The sequence below is a fragment of the Schistocerca piceifrons genome, chromosome 5, assembly GCF_021461385.2.
Source record: "Schistocerca piceifrons isolate TAMUIC-IGC-003096 chromosome 5, iqSchPice1.1, whole genome shotgun sequence".
NCBI lineage: Eukaryota > Metazoa > Arthropoda > Insecta > Orthoptera > Acrididae > Schistocerca > Schistocerca piceifrons.
The window spans coordinates 385,329,282-385,340,728 of record NC_060142.1 but is presented as its reverse complement, the minus strand read 5'-3'; positions in this window follow the sequence as shown (position 1 = coordinate 385,340,728).

Sequence of the window (11,447 nt, the reverse complement as noted above, 5' to 3'; positions counted from 1 at the left end):
CACATGTCCTTGAAATTCTTTCTTGTAAAATTCTTTACCATTACGTTTTTAAATGTACTGGGGTTCTTAGTTAAAATATTTTTTTCAAAATCATCAACTATATTTGAACGAGTTTTATCTTTAAATAGTATAGTCCAAGCAAATTTTGGAAACATATCGACAACAATCAATAAGTATTTATTTCCTTTATTTATTTTTGACATTCAGGTTATCAGAATCCATTTCTGGTACATCAGCTTGCGATAAATCATCTATACCAAGAGAGACAACATGTCTTCTATCAAAAAAATTTTCTCTTAGGTTTATCTAAGTCACTAGTTATTTCTTCAGAAATATTAATAGTCTGTGCCCCATCACTTACAAAATCTTTTTAACAGATTTTCAGTATTTAGTTTTACATGCTGTACAACGACCTTCAGTCCTCTGTCTTTCACTTTTTTTTGTTACTCTGTGAGGATAATGTGTTTCAGTAAATTTTCTGCACTTCAAGCACCAGATGTGCTCTCCACTTATACAATCGAAAATTTGCAAATTTAGAAACATTATGGTTCCATTCTGCCTCATCATTTGGTTCTAAAAACGGTTCACCAAACATGAGTAATCCTCCTGAGACAGGTACGGTTGTAACTGATTGATACAGAGATATAAACATTTTATCATTCATTTTCATTTCACTTAATGGATTATTTAATAATGAATAACTGAATGGGATTTTCAATTAACTTAAGATGAACTATTAAACTGAGTTATAAAGAAACGATGAAACTTAAAAATAATGATAGTCAGTTTCATGATCTGGAATTTCTAGTGCAAAAATTTTACTTTCCTGTTAATATTTATGTTCTTTAAATAAACAACAAGATTCAGCTAAAGGAGTGTGGTGAATTTGTGAATAAAACAAGTATTCAAGAATTTTATAAGGATAAATATCGAAAAGATGGGTTGCTCGTGTATGTAAACATACATAAGGAAAAAAAAATAAAATGGAAAACATGTGAAATTTAGTTAATTTTATATGTGTATAGTAGAGATGTTTTGTAGGTTTTGGGTAATTTTTCCCAAGAGGAGAAAGAGCATATAAATTTTTATGCTTTTTTGACGATTTGGGAAAAGTGAGCCAGAACCTACAGAACATCTCAACCAATCGCAATCGGTTTTTCAATGAGTACTCTGTGGCATTTCCCTCATACTTAATTTGCATTAATGACGAATCTCTTACCCAGTGCAAAGTCCCTAATGAAGAGAAAAAAGCGCAGGTGACTCTTGTGTATAAGAAGGGCAAAAGAATGGGCCTGCATCATTACATACCAGTATCCTAACATCTGTGTGCTGCAAAATCCTTCAACATAATCTTAGTTTGAATATAATAATTTTCTTGAGATTGAGAAGCATGTGTCGATGAATCAGCGTGGCTTTAGAAAGCATCTCTCATGTGAAACTCAGCTTGCCCTTTTTTCAAATAATATACTGCGAACTATGGATGAAGGACAAGAGGCAGATTCCATACTTCTAGATTTTCAGAAAGTGTTTGACATGGTGCCCCGCTGTAGGCTGTTAAAGAAGGTACGAGTGTATGGAACAGGTTCACAGATATGTGAATGGGTCCAAGACTTCTTAAGTTATAGCACCCAGTATGATGTCGAATTTTCATCACAGACAAGGCGACGTCAGGTGTGCCCCAGGATGTGTGATAAGACTGGTGTTAGACTCTGTATACATAAATGGTTTGGCAGACGGTGTGGTCAGCAACGTGCCGTTGTTTGCTGATGATGCGGTGCTCTGTACTAAGGTGTCGTCGTTGAGTGACTGTAGAAGGATACAAGATGACTTAGGCAAAATTTCTAGTTGGTGTGATGAATAGCAGTTAGATCTAAATGTAGGAAAATGTAAGTTAATGCGGATGAGTAGAAAAAACAGGGCAGCACCCACACAGCCAACCTTCAAATTATTTTTTTAAACATTTAATTGCCTGACAGCCTGAACCATTAAAACAGAATCATCCGTTACCTCCATTTATAGGGGAATTTCAATAATTGATGCAACACATTTTTTTTCTCGGCCGGTTTTTATTGAAAAATGCGAAATTTGTCGTGGTATATCGTGGAATATTCCCGTTTCAGCCCCTGTAATTTCATGAAGTTCCGATAGGTGGCTGCGCTTAGCAGCATTCAATATGGCGTCTCTGACGGCGGTGCGTTCCAAGCAGAGAGCTGTTACTGAGCTTCTTTTGGCGGAAAACCAGAGCATTGCAGGTATTCATAGACGCGTGCATAATCTCTACGGAGACCTGGCAGTGGACAAAAGCACGTTGAATAGTTGGGTGAGGCATACGTCATCATCGCAACAGCCTCACACAAATTTACCCGATCTCCCGCGTGCAGTCCGACAACACTCAGCTGTGGCTCCTGCAATGCTAGAAAGTGTGGACACCCTCATTCGAGGTGATCGATGGACCACAATCAAACACCTCGCTACTTCATGACAAAGCAAGGCCTCACACTAGTGTGCCCACCCGAGAGGAGCTGTTCCTGCTCATCCACCCTACGACTCGGATCTCGCACCTGCCGACTTCCATCTGTTTGGCCCAGCGGAGGATGCACTCAGCGGGAAGCGGTACGTGGGTGATGGCGAGGTTACTGAAGCAGCAAGACGTTGGCTCCGACGTCGGCCAGTAGGGTGGTACCAGACTGGCATACAGGCCGTCCCAGTAACGTGGCGAAAGGCCGTCGCTTTGGACTGAGATTACGTCCAGAAAAAGGGTTTTGTAGAAAAAACAGTGGGGGATAATACGCAGAACTGGAATCCTGAATAAACCCTATCTGCTTTCAGAAAAAAAAAGTGTTGCGTTGCTTACTGAACGCCCTCGTAATTGAAAGTAATGTTCTAAGAAACAACATAAGATACATTCAAGAAAGAAAAATTCACTTTTATAATAGTCTTGTCTTGTATTGTATTGTATGTTAACCGGGGACCTAAGAAACAGAGAAGCTCCGTCCCCGCCGCAGCGGCAGTGGTCCACAGTCCCACGACGACTACCGCAGTCCACTTCACCCCTCCGCCGCCCCACACCGAACCACTCTTTCAGGGTTATTGTGTGGTTCGTCCTCCGGTGGACACCCCCCCCCCCCCCCCCCCCCAGGGAACGTCTCACACCAGACGAGTGTAACCCCTATGTTTGCGTGGTAGAGTAATGGTGGTGTACGCGTACATGGAGAACTTGTTTGCGCAGCAATCGCCGACATAGTGTAGCCGAGGCGGAATAAGGGAAACCAGCCCGCGTTCACCGAGGTAGATGGAAAACCGCCAAAAAGCCATCCACAGACTGGCTGGCTCACCGGACCTCGACACAAGTCCGCCGGGGGGATTCGTGCCAGGGACCAGGCGCCCCTTCACGATCCGGAAAGCCGTGCGTTAGACCGCACGGCTAACCGGGCGGGCTTATTATAGTCTTACTTGTCTCTCTGTTATAACAGTTTATGTCTTCTATAACTAAAAGAGTTTTAATGTTTGTTGCTGAAGCCCTGACAAAGGAAATCTGACGCAGCATTAGTTTCATAGCTTCCTGATACCTTCCATCGCAGCCAATGAAAACGCGGCTAACATCTTTCTCACTGCCACATTCATATGAAGAATATGTGATTATGTTGAGGTGGTAGAGACGTTGCCGTAATCTCCCGCGATTGAATTGTAGTCGTGCATTTTCACTGTCCAGTTTCTGCTTTATCTGTAATTTTCGTAGCAATGGCGTGAAGGCTGATCAGATACCACTGCGGCATAATGCCTCCTTTCAATTTCGTAAGACCGATGGCGGTCTTCGTTCCATTTCGCCATGTTTCTATCCCTTATGGCTTGTAGAAGTTCGTCTGGTGGCAGTCTGGCCAAAGATATTGTATTCACGTATTTATTCAAAGTATAGACCTTCCAGCGAGTCACAATCAGGAAAGGAACATAGACATTCTCATTGACCTTTTCCCGCTCATTGTAACGCTTCTGAAAGGTACTCCTCCTGGCAGCATGTTAAGGACCTTTTTTTGCAAAAGATCTTGGAAACGCTGCACGTCATGAGGAAATTACTCTGCCTGTGAACTCGCCGTAAAGGCTCTGGCCCCAACACTGTTAGGAAGATTAACCAAATGTCTCAGCTATAACTCGAAGACAAACACTCCTTCCCCGTGCAGCCGTAAATCGGTCCAAGCGATTGCAACACCGAATAGGGCAAGCAGACATGGTCGGATACGAAACGATATGTTGCAATGTCAACTAAAATATTAGGTTGGTGCATAAGTTCGTAGCACTGACTGTTGGTATTCCCGTTCCTAAGGATTTATTTATCGATTGTCATTTTACTTGTAGTGTACTGTTGCTATCTTAGTTTAAAAATTGTCATTCTGTCACTTGGAGATAGTGAGTAGAGCTGTGGACCATAGAAAATGGAGAGCCAAGTGGAAAAATGGGAACATTACCGACATATTCTTTCGTTTGAATTCAGTATCGGGGTGACAGCGACGGAGTCAGCCAGGAATATTTGCACCGTGTATGCAGATAATGGCGTTCGACAGATCACGGCAAGAAAATGATTTTCTCGTTTTTAAGGAGGATCGTTTCGACATTAGTGGCTCTCCACGTTCAGGAAAACCTTGGCCGGCCGTGGTGGCCAAGCGGTTAAAGGCGCTACAGTCTGGAACCGCGCGACCGCTACGGTCGCAGGTTCGAATCCTGCCTCGGGCATGGATGTTTGTGATGTCCTTAGGTTAGTTAGGTTTAAGTAGTTCTAAGTTCTAGGGGACTGATGACCTTAGAAGTTAAGTCCCATAGTGCTCAGAGCCATTTGAACCATTTGAACCAGGAAAACCTTCAGGATTTGATGAAGGTCGTTTAAAAGCATTAATCCACAATTATCTATGTCGTTGTAATCGAGAATTCCGCCATCGTGTGATATTTTCGTGCGATCGGGAAGGTTCAAAAATCAGGTGTGTGGGTACCGCATGCTCTAAACCAAAATCACAAAAATCAGCGGGTCGCCATAGGCGCATCTCTTCTTGCTCGTCATAAACAGGCTCGTGAACAGCACCGACCATTCCTGTCCTATGCTGTTATTGTGCTAAGGTAAGGAAAAGAAAGGAAAGGTTGAGCCAAAAAAAAAGCAGCAATTCCCCGTACAAAGACCTGCGTGTATCCACAAAAGATAAAGCTATGCATCTGGTGGAACAGCGACGGTGTGTTGCACTGCTACGTTCGCGAGGTGTAGCCATACCTGCTGACATTTATTGGCAACAACTGGAGCGTCTTGCAGACGCAATCCAAGAACGACGACCAGGAAGACTGCGTGAACTGATGCTGCTCCACGACAATGCCCGCCTGCATTCTGCTGGACTGACAAAAACCGCTATACAGGAGTTGGCTTGGGAAGTCATTCCGAGCTCACTTCATTCACCTGCTCTCTATCGAACCACCTTCAAGGAACTTCCTTTCCGGATGAAAATGCGCTCCAAACATGGCTCGACGAGTTCTTCGCCTCAAAACCATGTGATTACTATACTCGCGGAAACGTAAAGTTTCCCCAGCGTTGGTAGACTGTTGTAAATAGTGAAAGAGAATGTACTATTGATGACCTAAGTCTCCATATATGTGTATCTCTTGTGTTTATTAAACTTATGGAAGAACGCTACGAACTTATACACCAACCCCATATACACTCATGCTCATAAATTAAGGATAATTGCAGAACGTGGTGCCACACAACGTGGCACGACACAAAACTAGCGCTAATAGCATAGGCACATAGGGAAGACACACGACACACATCTGTAAGTCCACTGTATTGGTGATAGGTTGAGAAAACCGTCCCGAAACACATGTGCTACAAAAAGCCACTGTTTCCTGCGCATGTACCCCGACATCAATATGGGATATGATGACCATGCACACGTTCACAGGCCACACAACGGGTTGGCCTACTCTGGATCAGGTGGTCGAGCAGCTGCTGGGGTATAGCCTCCCATTCTTGCACCGATGCCTGTCGGAGCTCCTGAAGTGTCGTAGGGGTTTGAAGACGTGCAGCGATACGTCGACTGAGAGCATCCCGGACGTGCTCGATGATGTTTAGGCCTGTAGAACAGGCAGGTCACTTCATTCGCCTGATATCTTCTGTTTCAAGGAACTCCTCCACGATGGCATCTCGGTGGGACTGTGCGTTATCATCCATCAGGAGGAAGGTGGGACCCACTGCACCCCTGAAAAGGCGGACATACTGGTGCAAAATGACGTCCCGATACATCTGACCTGTTACAGTTGCTCTGTCAAAGACATGCAGGGGTGTACGTGCACCAGTAATAATCCCACGTCACAGCATCAAACCACGACCTCCATACAGTTCCCTTTCAAGGACATTAAGGGGTTAGTATCTGGTTCCTGGTTCACGCCAAATGAAAACCCGGCGAGAATCACTGTTCAGACTATACCTGGACTCGTCCATGAACATAACCTGGGACCACTGCTCCAATGACCATATACTGTGCTCTTGACCCCAGTTTCTACGGGCTCTCCTGTGACCAGGGATCAGTGAAATGCACCTTGCAGGTCTCCGGGTGAATAAACCATGTCTGTTCAGTCGTCTGTAGTCTGTGTGTATGGAGACAACTGTTGCAGTGGCTGCGGTAAGGTCCCGATCAAGGCTACCTGCAGTACTCCGTGGCCGTCTGTGGGCACTGACGGTGAGATATCGGTCTTCTTGTGGTGTTGTACACTGTGGACGTCCCGTACTGCAGCGCCTGGACACGTTTCCTGTCTGCTGGAATCGTTGCCATAATCTTGAGATAACGCTTTGTGGCACACGGAGGGCCCGTGCTACGACTTGCTGTGTTTGACCAGCCTCCAGACGCCCTAGTATTCTACCCCTCATTACGTCATCAATATGTATTCTTTGAGCCATTTTCAACAGACAGTCACCATTAGCACGTCTGAAAAGCGTCTGCACACTTACCCGCTGCACGGTACTCTGACATGCACCAACACACCTGTGCGTATGTGGAATGCTGCCAGCACCACCGTGCGACGACCGCAAGTCAAATGCACCGCATGGTCATACCCCGACGTGATTTAAACCCGCAGACCGCCTCCCAGAGCGTTGTTTCACCAAGTATCAGCATTATCCTTAATTTATGAGCATGAGAGTAAATAAAAATATCATGGTTTTGGCGACTTAGAAAAATCACAGAAATTATTCAGCTTTCCGTTGGCCAGGTCACGTACGGGTCTCCGCTTGGAATCATCTGCAGTGGCTTGTCAGTTGATTGCCAGCCAGTCGGTCTCAAGGTTGGCATGCGGCGCGAGGGTGAACAAAATCGCTACGAAACTGAGTCACTGGCGACGCGTAATACTTCCGGGGAATCGGCCGCCACGCGTGTCAACATATTCGACGTACCGCTCACCTGGGTGCACACAGGCGCGCGCTGCGGCAGTGGCCAGCAAGCAGCACGCGGTGTCCCACACGCCAGCGCTCGCGGCCCTGACAAGTACCTCTGGCGGCCTTGGCCGCGATATCCACTGGACGAGGAAACGGCGACAGGCAATCCCCTGAGGCAGACAGCGTTTTGCATCACGCCAGGTCTTTCATTACCGAGCTCCGCTGCAATTGCTTTAGCGACGGTAAATATCGTCTTATTGCCCAAATAGAAAAAAGTAACTCGTGTTTACCATGTGTAGGTTAATACTGGACTGATCGACGACTTTTGCTCCTTTCATTGCGCTTACATGAGGAAACAGAACATATAAGCTACCCACAAAAACTATAGTGCTTCTTGCATATCCACGTCTATACTCTTCATGGTCCATGGCAGAGGATACTTACCATACTACCGTTCATTACGGTCTCTATTCGTTGCAGTCTCGTACGGAAAGCGGAAAGAACGATCCACTAAATGCATCTCTAATATTGTCTTCCCAGTCCTTATGGTAACGAAATCTAGGTGCTTGTAATTCAGTGGCGGAAAAAAATTTTGACACCAAGAAGGAGTTGTGCGAAATAAACGAAAGTTGGCAAGCGTGTTTCTACATCAGAAACATGATGTCTATTCCCAAGTTCGCACCGGTCACATGAGAGTGGCACTAGTAGCGCCGCTATAAGAATGCAAACCAGATTTGCTTTAAATGAACGATGTAACGGTCGTGGGCATTACTTGGCGTTGAGACTGAACGTGGTGAATTGATGTTGGTCAAGAATACTCTTAAGGCGATAGACACGCTGTTTTTAGCACCTCACTACATTTGAATGAGGTCTCGTAATAATTCTACGAGAAGATGGTCGTTCCCTCTGTGATAATGCAGAACGATTTAGCACATGGTTCAAATGGCTCTGAGCACTATGGGACTTAACATCTGAGGTCATCAGTGCCCTAGACTTAGAACTACTTAAACCTAACTAACCTAAGGATATCACACACATCCATGCCCGAGGCAGGAGTCGAACCTACTGCAGTAGCAGCCGCTTGGTTCCGGACTGAAACGCCTAGAACCGCTCGACCACAGCGGCGGGCAGATTTAGCAGAAATGAAACCACTGTACGTGACTGCGGTGGTGACGAGAACATACCGTCGCAAGAATACCGGGCTCTTGACGGCCACGGGGCACTACCGAGAGGGAAGACCATCGTATTCGGCCTATGGCTCTGGTGCAACGTACTGCATCTGCAGCAGTGATCTGAGTAGCAGTTGGCACCTCAGTGAGACAACGAACTGTTACAAGTTGGTTACATCAAGGACAGCTCGAACCCAGACGCCCTGTAGCGTGCTTTCCTCTGATCCCAAACAGCCGCCATTTTCAACTTCAGATGTGTCAAGCAAGAGCTCATTGGATGGCAGGGCAGAGGTCTGCTGTGTTTTCTGATGAAAGCTGGTTCTGCCTCGGTACCAGTGATGGCTGTGTGTTGGTAAGGAGGAAGCCAGTTGAGAGCCAGCAACCAACCTGTCTGCGTGCTAGATACACTTGACATACTCCTGGAGTTATGGTCTGGAGTAGGATTTCATGTAATAGCAGGAGCACTCTCCTGGTTATACCACGGACGTTGACGCTGACGGCAAATTTGTACCTCAGTCTGGTGTTTCGAGCTGTTGTGGTGCCACTCATAAACAGCATCCAGGAGGTGTTTTCTAACAGGATAACGCTAGCCCACATTCCGCTTTTCTAACCCAACATGCTCTATCGAGTGTCGACATGTTGCCTTGAGCTATTCGATCACCGGATCTCTCTCCAGTCGAGTACATATAGGACATCATCGAACGACAGGTCCAGTGTTATCTACAACCAGCGTTAACCGTCCCTGTACTGACCGATCAAGTGCAATAGGCATGGAACTCCGTCCCACAAACTGACGTCTGGCAACCTTGCAGTCAACATTCTGACGGATACACCGCTTATTAATTCACCAGCATTTCATATTTGCAATGGCTTCTGTCGCGGTTACCGTAACCTGTGATCTTGGAATGTTGATCACTTAAAAGTGTTACCTAGACAAATGTATTCATAAAATTTCACTACTCCATATTAATTATTTTTTGGTGTTCCGATATGTTTCCCCTCAGTGTATATTCCACGTTCCTCACTTAATAGTGATTCTTCGTGGTATAGCTGGCGTCTATATGCAAGCGTCTGCTATTTCAAGTTTTTTAACATTGCTCTCCCGTGGACCAAACAAACCTGTGACCATTCGTGCTGCCCTTCTTTCTGTACGTTCAGTATCCCTTAACCTTTTACCTGTGACTGCATAGCAAGGGATGATTCCGGTATTAACGCCCTAAAAATATTACTCTTAGTCTGAGATTTCAGATATGAATGAACAATACTGCGATCTAATTCCTTTTTAATGAAATATGATGTAGTGACAATACTTTCATATCGTAACGGAGAACTATAGGGACCTTGAACATGAAGGAAATTAATATAACAAGATTCTGAACTGTCCTAATACAACATATTCTGTGTAAATGCGTCCCTCGTAACTCGTGCAATGCAGATGTAATTGCACACTGTAAGTTTTAACACCAGTCATAAAAATAGTGCATTTGAAAGCAAGATTTCGAAGTATTCATTGCTGAAGCACGTGTCTCTATTTTCTCTGCGTCTTGAATTCGCCTTATTTGGCTGAAAATCGACGAATAATATGACTGCTGAGAACAGTGTAAGAAATGTTACTTCTACTGGATGCAGCTCATGTTAACTAGTATGAATAGAGGTTGAGTGCATGTGCAAATAAACAATAGAGATCGTAGGACTGATAAGTGACTTCTGGACGAAAATAATTCGTGAGAGATTTTAAATTCACTTCAGTTGTTATTCAGAAAGTAGATATGAAAACTCATGAACCCATGCGCAAATGTCCTCTAATGGACTATGCGGCTGTAAAATATCATACATCCACGCCCTTAACCCCTTTCGTATCCTGACATAGGTGGGAGAGGGAGGGAAGGGGTTACTGGTCAGTCAGCGCTCCCGAGCGGTACCGAGCAGAAGGCAGAAGGACAATTCACAGTGAAGGCATTTGATTGTTTTCTTCTATCTGAGCCAACACTGGTACAGGCGTTTACTAGAAATGCACGTGGTGAGACCCGGTAGGGAACTCGTTGTGGAGACTCTTGGACAAACAGGGTTTTGAAATACACTCCTGGAAATTGAAATAAGAACACCGTGAATTCATTGTCCCAGGAAGGGGAAACTTTATTGACACATTCCTGGGGTCAGATACATCACATGATCACACTGACAGAACCACAGGCACATAGACACAGGCAACAGAGCATGTACAATGTCGGCACTAGTACAGTGTATATCCACCTTTCGCAGCAACGCAGGCTGCTATTCTCCCATGGAGACGATCGTAGAGATGCTGGATGTAGTCCTGTGGAACGGCTTGCCATGCCATTTCCACCTGGCGCCTCAGTTGGACCAGCGTTCGTGCTGGACGTGCAGACCGCGTGAGACGACGCTTCATCCAGTCCCAAACATGCTCAATGGGGGACAGATCCGGAGATCTTGCTGGCCAGGGTAGTTGACTTACACCTTCTAGAGCACGTTGGGTGGCACGGGATACATGCGGACGTGCATTGTCCTGTTGGAACAGCAAGTTCCCTTGCCGGTCTAGGAATGGTAGAACGATGGGTTCGATGACGGTTTGGATGTACCGTGCACTATTCAGTGTCCCCTCGACGATCACCAGTGGTGTACGGCCAGTGTAGGAGATCGCTCCCCACACCAGTTGGTCGAACTGTACAATATCCAGATTTGTGGGGCATTCAGTTCTAAAAATTGGCCGATGTTGGACTGCATGGGGACGTGAGGGTAGACACGCCCATCATCAAAGTTCTGGTCGACCACATCTGAGCGTTACAAAGGAGAATGTTGTTATCATGCACTAAGCACGTCATAACCCCACCACAACTGCACCTGCCATCTGA